This window comes from Arvicola amphibius, chromosome 2 (assembly GCF_903992535.2).
Source record: "Arvicola amphibius chromosome 2, mArvAmp1.2, whole genome shotgun sequence".
Lineage (NCBI taxonomy): Eukaryota > Metazoa > Chordata > Mammalia > Rodentia > Cricetidae > Arvicola > Arvicola amphibius.
In genome coordinates this window covers 137516824-137528014 of record NC_052048.2, presented here as the reverse complement: position 1 = coordinate 137528014, position 11191 = coordinate 137516824, and the positions used below count along the sequence as shown (strand labels likewise).

The window sequence follows — 11191 nt, the reverse complement described above, 5'->3', positions numbered from 1 at the left end:
TACCAAATTACACTGAAACACCTCATCCTAACAAGGGATTTCCTATTTTACCTTTATAAACCACCACTTGCCAGTGGGCCACATCTGTCTCCTCTACACCCAGAGGCAGTCCTTTGACCCTCCAGGACAAATTTCCCTGTCCCTTTTCTTTGCCCCTTTCTCCTTCTCCCTCATTCCCTGTCTCCTTTACTACCACACCCTTGCCCATTCTAGCACAGATCTCCCCTTTTCTTAAGAATGACACCTGAAGATCATTTGCTGCTGTTTCCTGCCTGAGTCAGAAAGCAGCGACTTTAACTTTTCTCCCTTACTAGTGAAGGATCTCTCTGGGAAAACAGGTGTTTGGATGTGGCTGGTGCCTAATCTGGGATCTGAAAAGGAACTCCCCCTCCCTTTGCACCGTTACCCAATGCAGGAGTCTCCTTCAGACACAACAAACACATCTACTCACTCCAAATAGGGAACCCACAACCGACCAAAATACAGATACAAACAAAGTCCAACTAGGTGAACCAATAAGTTTTATTGGGGTTAATTTCAGGAATGTTCTTTTCAGATGAGGGGTTAGTTACAGGAGCAGAAATGACTCAGAGACAGCTGACTCGCTGAGGCCCACCTGACATGGGTAACATCACACAAAGCTGGGAACCTAGAGTACAGCGAGCTAGACAGGTTGGAGAGTGACCAGGTGCCTCTGTTGTTCTAAACCTCTTCAGGTAGCTCATCTTCTTCCAGGCAGCTGATCAGGTCTCAGAGTCTTCTTTGCAGCTCAGTTTCCTTCCATCTGAGGTGGACACTAAGCTTTTATTGCTTACTCTAGCAGGGAGAGACCCAGTGAATCTGGTCAGCTTCAGGAACTTCCTGAAGTTATCTTGAATTGTTTACCTTCCTGAAGAATGGAATGTTTCAATCTGGGAGGAAACTGTTAAAAAAAAAAAAAAAGACTAACCCAACAGAAAAGTAGGGTAAAAGGATCCAGAGAGGCGACCATTGAAGAGAAAACACAAAAGTCCAATAAAAAAGTGGAAATGTGTTCAGGTTCTCTGGCCACCTGGAAACAGTGAGACCTAATCCTTGCAAAACTGAGGTGATTGAGGCTGTCAAGTGGTGGTACAAAGGGGCTGTCACATATAACTGGTAGGAATGGTCCAACGACACTGGAAGGCTGTCCTTGAGTCTCTGTCAGATCCTAGGGGCAAGCCCTTTGACCTTACCATTCCATTTCTCAGAAGCCATACTAATAAAATAGCTGCAAGTTATAGATATGAATGGTTATTGCTGTCTTGCTTATAATGCTTTAAAAAAGATAATGTATACAGTGTTTTGCCTGCATTTATGCCTACATAGTAAAAGAGAGCACTACATCTTATTATAGATGATTGTGAGCCACCAAGTGGTTGCTGGACATTGAACTCAGGACCTCTGGAGGAGCAGCCAGTGAGTGCTCTTAACTGCTGAGCCATCTTAAGTGCTGCCCCACTTGTAATGCTTTAAAAGAAAGGGGGGGCATTTAGGGTCAGGTGGAAGCCTGGTGCACAGGAATCTCTCAGGAATCTATGGAGAGAAACCCAGCCTAGACTCTTACCAATAGTGGATAAGTAGCATGAACTGCCCATCTCCTGTGACCAGATTGGAACCTGGCCCAGTTATCATCAGAGAGGCATCATCCAGCAACTGATGGAGGCAGATACTGAGAGCCACAGCCAAACGTTAGGAGTTCAGGAATCCTGTAGAGGAGGAAGAGAAAGTAGTGTAGGAACCAGAGGGGTCAAGGACAATACAGGAAAAAGAAAGTTCACACAATTAACTAACCTGGGTTCATAGGGGCCAACAAAGTCTGAACCGACAACCAGGGAGCCTGCATGAGACTACAGTTGTGTAGCTTGCTCCTCCTATGGGACTCCTAACAGCAGGAACAGGGGCTATCTCTGACTCTTTTGCTGGCTTTTGGGACCCTACTTCTCAGGCTGGGTCACCTTAATATATGGGGAGGTGCTTAGTCTTACTACAACTTGATATACCATGTTTTATTGATATTCTTTGGAGACCTGCCCTTTCCTGGGTGGAGATGGAAAAAATGGGGAATTGAGGGATGGGAGGGGAAGTGGGGGAGAGGGACTGGGAGGGAAGGATGGGGGGGTTGCATCTGGGATGTAAAATAAATAGATTAATTTTTTAAAAAAGAAAAGAAAGGGAGAAAAAGAATGTAAATGCAAAGGGAAAGTGAGGGTGGAAAAAAAGCAGAGAGGCAGAAAACGGGAAGGAGGAAGGGTGTGAGGAGGAATGTGGCCAACACGACATGTATGCATGTAAGAAAGCTTCAATAGACAAAACAACAAAGGAAAGGTAGAAGGGACGGACGGGTGAAGGGGGAGAAGCTGTCTGTTTATGAATAGTAAAATGGCTAGCAAGTAGTAGGCCTGTGGGTGCAGGGAGAGCTCCAGGCTCTAATGCAGCCACAATGCTGCTATCCATGGCCAGCTGGCAGGAATAAGCAGGGCACAATTCTTGCAGAGTGGTGTTAGAACAACATCTATTTTCATCTTTCGACGACAGGGTAGGCTAGAAATCCACGAGGCTGCATATTCAGCTACGCCCAGCAGTTACATCTAGAGAGCCGAACTGTAAGAGGCAGGGCGTCCGTGCTTCTCTCTCTACTCCATGTACGTAAATCTGGGGGTTTGCATTTATTGTCATCTGTCTTTCCAGCTTCTAAGATGCTGTCAGCATGAGGCTGACCTAGGGGAGGCTGCAGCTGGAGGAGAGTCTGGAGGAAGACCAGAGGTGGCATGTGACATTTCCAGTGCCCATCCAATATCTCACACAAAGATACAGCCCACAGATGCTGAGCAGAGTCTGAGACCTGCGCACAAGGACTGGATTGGAGATTCCCAGTGGAAGACAGTGAGGCACAGAGGTGTCCCATAAGACAGGATGAGACTCAGAGCCAAGTGTAGTGCACACCCAAGACCTGGGTTCCAGTGTCCTTCCTATGGCTGAGTGTCTGTATGAATCCAAACAAGTTCAGGGTTCAGGTTGATTTCCCTACCCATTGACATCTTGTTAAAGCTCCTCTATCTTAATCTTGGTCTTAATCTCTGCTTTTTCTTCAAATCTGCCACTGTCTGGGGCTGAACTTTTTTATTGTTAACTTTTAAAAAGACTTACTGTGTTTTCCCTGCATATATGTGCACCCACTGTGTGCAGTGCCCACAGAGGTCATACCAGGGAGCTAGAACCCTTGTTCTCTACTCTTAGTCTCTGTTTTACTCATTTGCACCCTGATCTGGATTATGCAGTCTAGTGCTTGGAGACTGACTTGTTCTTGTTTCCCTGAGAGCTTGATAGGAATCACTGATGTCTATTTGGATCTCTCTGATTTTTAAAGCAGCAGCAGCCTTACGCTTCCCTCTAGAATCAAACTTCCTCTATCCCAAAGGTTCTGATAACCAGTGCTGGCATGCTAGAGAATATTATTTTAAGGTGTGTTACTTTTGTTTTTGCTCTGAAACATTTGTTTAATGAGGCAAAGTTGTGTTTGATTAAACAATATTCACCTGAGTCAGGATGGTAAGTCAGCACTAGTTGACAGGAACTGGTAGGGAGGAACCAGGTGGAGAATGGTTCTCATGCGAGGGGAGGGGGGAGCATAAGAGCTTCTGGAGAGATGCAAGAGGAGTGGAGGGAGCTACTTCTTATTCAGCCTCTCTGAGGAGCAGAATTCCATCTCAACCTTTGAATTTTGAGTTCTTTAGAGGGACAGAGATTTAGATAAGTTCCCTTTGTAGCTTTGAAAAAGTTGGTGCCTGAGGAAACAGAATTCCCTTGGGCTCTTGTGTTATAACTGCTGCTGGTGGAAGCAGAGTCTCAGTGATTGACAAGACAACCATGGCTTAAAGGCAGCAAGAATTTAAAGAAAAGGACAATTGGTGCCCCATATTGGGCATCAAAATGTTGTTGCTTGCTTTTATTCTTTTAGTGGGCCCACCACCTAGCTCCTGAATGAATCACACATGGAGGCTTATTCTTAATTACAAATGCCTGGTCTTAGCTTGACTGGTCTTGCCAGCTTTTCTTAAATTATTCCAACTACCATTTGCCTCTGGCTTTTCCCTTTTCTTCTGTATAGCTTACTTTCACTCTTACTCCATGGACGGCTGGGTGATTGGATGGCTGGCCCCTGATGTTCTCACTGCTCCTTCTCGTCCTCATTTCTCCTTCTATTTATATGCTCTGTCTTCCAGCCACACCTATTCCTCTCTCCTGCCTCACTATTGGCCATTCAGCTCTTTATTAGACTATCATTTGTTTTAGACAGACAAAGAATCACAGCTTCACAAAGTTAAATAATGCGCCATAAACAAAATGATATACCTTAAAATAATACTCCCCAACACTGGCATTTTCATTAATTCCAAAGATTTTTAAATTTCCTTCTTAATTTATTCAAAGATATAGTGACCACTCAAAAATGCATTTGGGGGTGGGGGCAACTTGACTCAGAAGATAAAGGTACTTGCTCTGCAAGCCAGATAACCTGAGTTCAATCCTAGGAATCTGTGTAAAGGTGGAAGGAAAATAATCAACTCCACAAAGTTGTTCTTTGACATCTGCATGACATGTGAGCATGCAAACACACACATACATACAATAACAACAAATAAAATAATATTAAATGTAATTTTTAATTTCTGTATATTTGTATTGTTTCACTGGATACTGCTTTTCAGTTCTAGCTTGATTCCACTATGATCTGGTAAAACAAAATGTACATCAGTCTCTTGTAATTGTTAAGACTTGTGGAATACACTAATGTGGTCCCTCTTAGAGGAGGTTCCACAGGCATCTGAGAAGAGTGAGCAGTGTGCATTGTTTAGATGAATGCCTTTTCTGATTTTATTTGGAAGTCTTAGTGAGTATCTCTCAATTAAGGGCTCGATCCTCACTCCACTTGGAAAGGAGGAGAGAAACTGATGTAACAAACAATAAAACAAACCAGATATAGAAATAGATTTTAAATAAATTAAAGAAATTAGTATACCGTGAATAACAATAGGAAAGAAAGTGGTAAAATATGTAAAGTAAGTTAGAAGGTTGAAAATTTATTACTGGAACTGGGAAGATGGCTCAGAGATTAAAAGCAGCTGTTGCTCTAGCAGAGGACCCATGTTCACTTCCCACCACCCACATAGTGGTTCATAACCATGTGTAGCTCCAGTTCCAGGGGATCTGATACCCTCTTCTGACCTCCACAGGCATCAAACATGGATGGAGTGCACATACATTTATGAAGATAAAACACACAAAATAAATACATCTAATTAAAATGTATTAGTATAAAAGTAGAAATTATTGTTGAATAAATTAAAGACAGAATAGAAATGGGAAGAAGAAAGAAGAATCTGAATTGAAAAAAATGAACAAAAGAATTTAGGAAGAGAAAAGGTCAAAACGTTTGTTGTTGTTATTTAATACTGCATGATAAAGATAAATACGAAATCAGGGGCTGAGGAGCTAGCTCAGGTGGTAGGTGCTTGCAAGGATGTAGAGCTGAGTCTGATGCCCAGAACCCACATACAAAACAGCCAGGCATTTGTACTTCCAGTTCCAGGGAGCTGAAACAGGCATATTCCTATGACTGACCGGCCAGCCAGCCCAGTCTAGGTGGTGAGGACCCAGACAATGAGAGATTGTCTCAAATAAGAAGGTAGACAGCACCTGTGGAAGGATACCCAAGGTTGTCCTTTGTTCTCTATGTGCATATGTACTCTTGTATCTGCACATGCATGTGTGTATGGTATATTCATACATACAAACAGACACACACACAACACATAAGAAATATTATATAAACATAAGAAAGGGGATTAAAAACCTGTTAAGGTGCTGTTGAAAATAAGAATAGTAAGAAGGGCCAGAGAGATGGCTCAGCAGTCGGGAGTAAGTATTCTTCTTGCAGGGACCGGAGATCAATTCCCAACACTCAGGCCAGGCCACTCATACTGCCTGTGATATCAGCTCCAGGGGAGCCAACTCTCTCTTCTGATCATAGAGGGCAGCACAGTCATACACACACTCCACACTTAGACACGCTCTTATAGACATAGCTAAAAATAAAATCTAAAAATAATAGGAAGAGTCTAATAAATGAGGAAAGAAGTAAAACACACTGGCAAAAGAAAATAAAACAGCAACAAAAGCAGTGTGCTGGAACAGCAGTTCCAAATTCTGCCTCCCAAATTCTGTTAGCTTGGAGTCTGCCAGGTAGAAGGTGTGATCAGTTAGAGTTGGGTTGAAGTTGAACTTCTGCTTTGTTATATTTAAACTAGTGCTGAGCTCAGAGTGGCCAAGGGTTGGTTGCCCAACAGTGGCACAATCACTTTGGAGACTTCTGTTCTTTATGTACCAGAAGCTACTCTGACTTTCTGATCTCTTCAGTCTGAGAACAAGGCAGGTTCTCCCCCCCTCCTTCCCTCCCTCCCTCCCTCCCTCCCTCCCTCCCTCCCTCCCTCCCCCCTCTCCTCTCCCTCCCTCAAGTTTGTACACCTTAGGTAGGCTAATGTCCAGTCCAGAGTGTGTCCCCCAGCTGTGTTGGGTGTCAGTGAGGTAGGTGGGGCACTGTGCTGTGTCACCAGAGATCCTGTCTCCGTGTTTTCTGATCCTGTTGGGCAATAAATGCCTTGTGGAAGGGAAGAGGCCATAGTGAGTGCCCGCTGCTCTCACTTTAGAGTTCTCTGTTCTTCCAGTGGAAAAGTACTGGGCAGAGGTAGTTCAAGCTGCCTGCTGACCCCTGGGTTAGGGTTTTCAGACTCCACCCTTACCCCACTTCTTGCTGAAGTGTGCAGGGGACCAGTGGCCATGCATGGAACAGCTGAAATCTCCTACCTGAACTTCATGGTGTGTCCCTGTCAAGGCCATCCCCAATCCATGACCGCCACCTTCCACTCAAAGACTGTGGAAGGGAAGTGACCTGGGTTTGCTTGTTATCAGGTCCCAGAGTGGCTCAGTCTTGAAGAACAGCCAGACTAAGACAGGGTGGATCTCCTCAGGGATAACCCATACAGGATGAGTCACTGTCTGGCCACAGCAGTGCAAAAGCTCGGGGCTTGTCCGGTGATAGCACTATCAGTCTTTTCTCAGCAATACCACCAGAGTTACCTTTAGGATGCAGTTTCCGTGTCTGCTGGCTGATGAGTCATGCAGCTGGAGCCTTTGCTCCTGGCTCATTTCTGCTGAGTCATTAACCCCTTTCCCCACACTATTCAGCTGTCCTGTCACCCTCTCTGTGACTTCCAATGTCTTCTACTCTTTCTGTCACATGGAGACAGCTTCTATTCACCATCAGACCCCAGAAGTCTGCACCCTCATAATGGTCTTTGGAGCTCCCAACTTCCCTTCCTTTAGTGTCCTGATTCCAGATCCCCGGCAGTTCAAGTCTCATGCTGCAGAGAAGCCCTACTGTCCTGAGTAATCCCCACTCCTCTCTTCTGCTCTTCATACTCCTGCACAGGCAGAGCCCAGACCTCTTACTCTGTACAGAGATTTCAACGTCTATTGCATTTTATTCATGTTTTCTCATTTAATTGCCAAAAGGCAGCTGTGTTGTTGTGGGTGTTATTGCTCTTATTATCGTCCCTGCGTTGCCGAGAGATTAAAAAAAGCAGAGGGTATCAGATGAGCTGCTCCTTATATTGCACGTAGTGTGACAAATCACCATCAGTTCAACAACCTACAGCACACACTCATGACCCTGGGAGTTCTTATCTAGATCCTCAGCATCAAGTCTTTCCAAAGCCTCGGTCAGAGTATCAGCCAGGCCAGGGTTTCATGAGAGATTCAACTGGGCAAGGACCAGCTTCCAAATTACTCAACGGCCGTTGGTGGATCTTCACCTCTGAGAAGCTTTGGGCTGGACTTCCATTACACTCTGAGCTGTGTGTTTTCTTCTGGCTTCACTGGTGCCTGTGCACAGAGCCGGAAGCTGAGAACCCACGAGAGGAAGAGAGATAAGGCAAGCTCTTATAACAAACCCAGGAGTGACTCCATCACCTTTGCTGCATTGGTGGGATGGAAGCAAGATGCCACACATACTGCATTCGAGCGAAAGCTCTGCACAGGGCTTGAACAGCAGGAAGAGGGGCCTCAGGCTATTGAAGTTACCTGGTCACAGGAAGCCACACTTATTGCCTGGATCCTTACTAGTTGTGTCCTGCTCTGGCCTACTCCAAATGATAGCAATGATATTGTTTACCTCATATAACTCCACTTAGTAAAAATGTTTTTATTCAGGGATGCTAGAAAAAAAATCAGCATGCTTTCCAAAACAGAGCTATCTAAGACCCAGTGGCAGACATGATGACAGAAGAGTCTGGGGACGCTCGGCTTATAAAGTCAGCCAGTGGCAGCTTTCAACCCAGCCCTCTCATTCAGACACAGGCACAGTCCCACAAACTGCCACTCTGGGGACAGATGTGGATCTGAGAAGCAGGAGACAACCAGCATCTGCCATATCAACATTCTCTGTGTATCACCTTCCAAGCCACTTGGAAGGACACAAACAAGCCAAGACTAAAGGTTTCCCGTCAGTGGCAGCCAGGAAAATGATCTGCCAGTTGTGATCACTAGTCCTCTACTCTCTCTACTCTTGACTGCTTCTGACAGGGATGGTTCCTGGCCAGGGGGCTTCTAACCAGCTCACAGGGAGTCTCTCCAGCTCTAGGGCCTGAGTCCCAGCTTGTCCACTGTCTCATTCCTCAGAAGGTCACTCCTCTTTCTCCAAACCTAGCCATCTCTTTATCTAGTACATTCTGTGCTTAGCTTGCCTCAAGAGTTAATAAGTTATTCATGGAGCGCTCATTAGCGAGAAGATACCCCTCCAAGCACTGACAGGAATCCAGGGAGATAGACATTCACATAGATGCCAAGACTATAAGAGCTGAGAGCACAGCCCTGAAGTCAGATCCATTTTGGCAGTGACCTGTACTTTGGCACAATGCTTCAACTTTCTGAACCCTTTGCTCTTCTATAACATGGAAATGATTTCTCTACTTTGCAAGTCAGTTGCAAGGGTTAAGTGGTTTAATTCCAGGTGAGCACTTAGCCCCATGCCCATAGTAAATACCTAACACTTCACCATCCCCAGTGTATGGTGAGAGCTCTGTGAAGGCTGACTGTCCTGTTCACCTCCACGTCCTCAATACCCCAGGCGAAGTCTGGCAGGTGGTAAATACTTAACAAACATTTGTCAAATGGGTTACTAAGTGAATAGGTAATGCTGTGGTTAATGACTAAAATGGTTATCTGGTGTAACTCTCCCAGGGGCTCAAAGCTCTCTCAGTGCTGCCTAATTCAGTTTCAAAGTCCACCTTGTCTGAAAAGTAACAAGTCTGGTCATTTAGCTGGGCATTTGGCTGCATTCTGAAGTGTTAACTTTGGTTTGCCTGAAACCACAGAATAAATCTGGTTGCAGGGTTGGCATGGTTACAGGAGCGATGCCCAAATTCTTGGATTCTCAGCTCTTTACTCCTACACATTCCACATATTCAGACCACCTCATCTTGATCAACTTAGCCAGCAAGGAAAAATCCCTGTGAACTCCAGATTTGGGGCAGATTCATGACCATGAATCATTTTGGTGCTAGCGGTAGAACACAAGATTATGATCAGATATCCTCACAGAGTTTGTCAAGCATTCTAGGGGTGACTTCCTCTCTGTATTGGCTACTTAGCATGACCAACAGCCATTCCTAGGGCTTGAGAACAAATCTCATCTCAACTCCACAGCTCTGTGACCTTGGACAAAACTTTCGACTTGTTTCCATTTTCTTCAAAAGAAAGGAAACCAGTACCTTGTGAGAAATTAATGATCACACATGTATGATATAAGACACCCTGCCCAGCACAGTTCCCAATGAATGTGGAGTGCTTGAAAGTCTCTCACTCTCTGCACAGTATCCAGTTGTGGAGTTTAATGTTAGTTACTATCTCCTGTAAGAAGAAGCTTCTCCACTGAGGGCTGAGTGATGCACTAATCTGTGGGTCTATCAATATGTCATTAGGCATCATTGTATTCCTATGTTCCTTTAGCAGAATAATAGTAGTAGGTTTTCCCTTAGGGCCTATGACCTATCTAGTCTCAGGGCCTCATTAACAGTGATGGGTGTGGGCTCCATTTCATGGAGTAGGTCTTAACTCCAATTGAAAAGTGGTTGGTTACTCTCGTAACATCTGTGCCATTATTACACCAGTGGGCATATCTTGCAGACAGGTCACTATTGTAGCTTGCCGGGTAATTGGATAAATTGATAATTACTTTTGTCCTCTGGCAGCATGTATAGCACTTTCCAGCACTATGAATGCTAATCAGTAGGGATAAGCTTCCAGTTGAGCACATCTTGATTTCTCCATGTTCTGTAGCATAAGTATGTAGTGTCTTCAGGAACAGGGTCTTACCATCAGGTTACAAAGGGTGACCAATAGCATTACAAATAATTTGTAATGATTGGGAGAAGTTGTGGTACCTCTTTGGACGATAACTCAAAAAGATATAACCCATTTCTGGTACTGGGGATTTTACTGGGTAGCATATGATGTCTAGTTAGGACATTGTGTTCCCCATTATACAGTAACTCCATTTAAGCTCCTTTGATAGATATATATATTTCAATGTTCTCATTCTTAATCATGCTGTTAAAAGGATGAGCCGAAAGCATGTAAGACAGGGACATTTTTTTCATCCATTGAGGCAATACAAGTAGGTTTATGAAATGAACCAGCTCTAAGTATAAATGTTCTGAGATAGCTGAGGACTGAAGAAGAGCAGGAAACCAAAGCAGGGAGGACCAAACAGCACACAGTCTACATGGCAGCTCAGTCACTTTGCCCCGCAGGTAATCCATGGCGAGAATCACTCCTGGGACAAAGGGCAGAAACATTCAAGAGGACAAGTCTCCCTTCATCCATTTATTTATTACTTTGTTGATTAACAAAATAGTTACTGAATGCTGACTCTAAGTTGGGTTCTGTTTGGTGTTCGGGATGTAACTGGAATAAAAATAGGCCTTGCCTATGCCCCTCGAACTTCGCAGTATGTGAAACACCATTACATCAAGTAATAATTTGCCAAAGTCACAAGCTCTTGAGCTTCAGCTCCAACCATGGTTATTTTCTGTGCCAACACTTTTGGCTCAAG

The 11191-nt window shown here is 44.4% G+C and overlaps 1 long non-coding RNA gene across 1 annotated transcript; it reads right to left on the bottom strand.

Moving 5' to 3' along the window:
* Positions 1 to 573: 573 nt before the first annotated feature.
* On the bottom strand, positions 574 to 7269 carry LOC119806312. The gene is made up of 3 exons (XR_005284192.1): positions 7159 to 7269; positions 1586 to 1727; positions 574 to 922 (listed from the first exon to the last, which is right to left on the bottom strand). It is a non-coding gene; the product is annotated as an uncharacterized LOC119806312 (long non-coding RNA).
* Between the last annotated feature and the right edge of the window lie 3922 nt (positions 7270 to 11191).